This window comes from Gymnogyps californianus, chromosome 2 (genome assembly GCF_018139145.2).
Source record: "Gymnogyps californianus isolate 813 chromosome 2, ASM1813914v2, whole genome shotgun sequence".
Taxonomy (NCBI): Eukaryota; Metazoa; Chordata; class Aves; order Accipitriformes; family Cathartidae; genus Gymnogyps; species Gymnogyps californianus.
Window position 1 is genome coordinate 127,085,079 of NC_059472.1, and position 1,934 is coordinate 127,087,012.

Here is a 1,934-nt window from a genome sequence, read left to right on the forward strand (position 1 = left end):
CCCCCCCCCCCCCCATTAAATCACATAAGAATTTTCCATAGAGGGGATTTCTTTCTGTTTTTCACCTAATTAGTTAGAAAAAGGCAAGTAAAGGCAATAAAATGATGACTGTCTCCTTATTCCATTCTTACGCTTTTTCTTGATATGTTGAAGAAACAGTGACAAGACCCACAATAGTTCTTATATATATCACTCATTATAAACTAGAGTAATTTATTCTGCTGATTCTTTATTTTGAATGACTACAGAAATATGATCATAAATCATTGTTCTTCCCTAAGTTGTTAGCCGTGCAATAGAAATACGGTATTTTATTATTTTCTTTAATTTCCCTGGAAACTGTAGGAATATCAATAATTATCACTTTATTGAGTGACTGCTGGTGGGGTGATGTAGAAAATATACTTGCCTTAAATATTTTGTAGTGTTTCATACAAGTGGGGAGGATATGTTGTATTGCTTCAACTCCGGTTTCCCGGCAGAATTGAGAGCTGCAGCAGCTCCTTCATTTCTGACAAGCAAGCCATTTGTTTGAATTTCTAGATGTCATTCATATCCTTAATTCCAGGATTCCAAGTTAGTAATGGTATTCTGGAATTGTGAGTTGTCCAAAATGTTTTCATCCAGCATTCAAAAATATATTTAATTTTAATTATAAATATGATGATTGAGATATGTATTTATGAGATAGGATAGTTGACGATATTAAGCACAAAATCGCTATGCCTGTCTACTTAACTGTAGGCAATTTATTGAAGCACCAGCTTGCCTAAAGGTTCCTTTATGTTAAGCAGAAGAAAAGATGTGCGCTTGCATGGCAGTTCAGTTTTTCAATCATTTTTCTCACTATTCAAAGACTAAGGGAAGGTTTAGAACCACTTTGATACATCAATTAAGCACATGAGCTTTGTGGGATGTTTCCAGACTCAGCACTTAATTTACCTTCTTCAGTCCCTAGCTTTCATTTGTGCCTTCCACGTATATGTACATTAGATTACCACGTGGAAGAAAGTAGTTTTCCTCGAGATTAATTTACTTGTGAGTTTGATTTACTACATTTTTTTTTTTTTTTTTTTTTTTTTTAACCAAAGGCCTTGTTTTGTAGCACGGTGTTGGCTCAACATTTGACGATTCACGCGATTGTCAAGCTACTTATTTTTACGAGGTGGCAGTAAAAAGACTGGGAGGAAATCCTTGCCTGTGAGAGAAAATTTAAAAGTTTAAATTCGGTTATCCCCTGCCGCAGCTTTTTTAAATTGAACGCGGCTGGAGGGGGAAAAAAAAAAAAAAAAAAGCACGGTGTCCCGTCCCCGCCCCGGTGTCCCGGCTGCAACCCGGCGGCGGCGGCGGCGGCAGCGGCAGCGCGGGCGGAGCGGCGCGGCCATTCCAACGGCAGGGGGCGCCCCAGCATTTCCACGCCGGCGAAGAGCTGCGCCCGCGCGGCTGCCGCGCGCCCTGGGGCCCGGCACCGCCTGCCTGCGCCGCCGCAGCGCCCGGCGCGGTGAAGGGCTTCAGCGCAGCAACGGTGGCCGTCAACCGGCGGATAGGATTGCTTAACGGTGTTACTCTCCAAAGTGAATGATGCCAGGTGATATATGTCGCTTCTATTCAAGCACAGAGTGAATGATGCCCCTTTCTCTCTATTGCATTTTAAGGGGGAACATTAGTTTGGGCATGTCTAATATTGTGTGTTCGTTCGGGTCCGTATAACCTTGTTCTCTGAGAGGAATGAAATTCAAGAATTCCCGAGTATTGTAATGTGTAAATAAATACCTTAGCGTACTTTCGCCCCTGCTGTACATCAGTGTTATTGATCGTGGGTTTTGTAGTGTCTGTATGACTTGATTTCAACATACAAATTCAAGCAGGTAACAGGTTTTCAGTCAAGTTCAGTAAGTGTTAAACCAACATGCAAATGCTTATGCAGATGAACC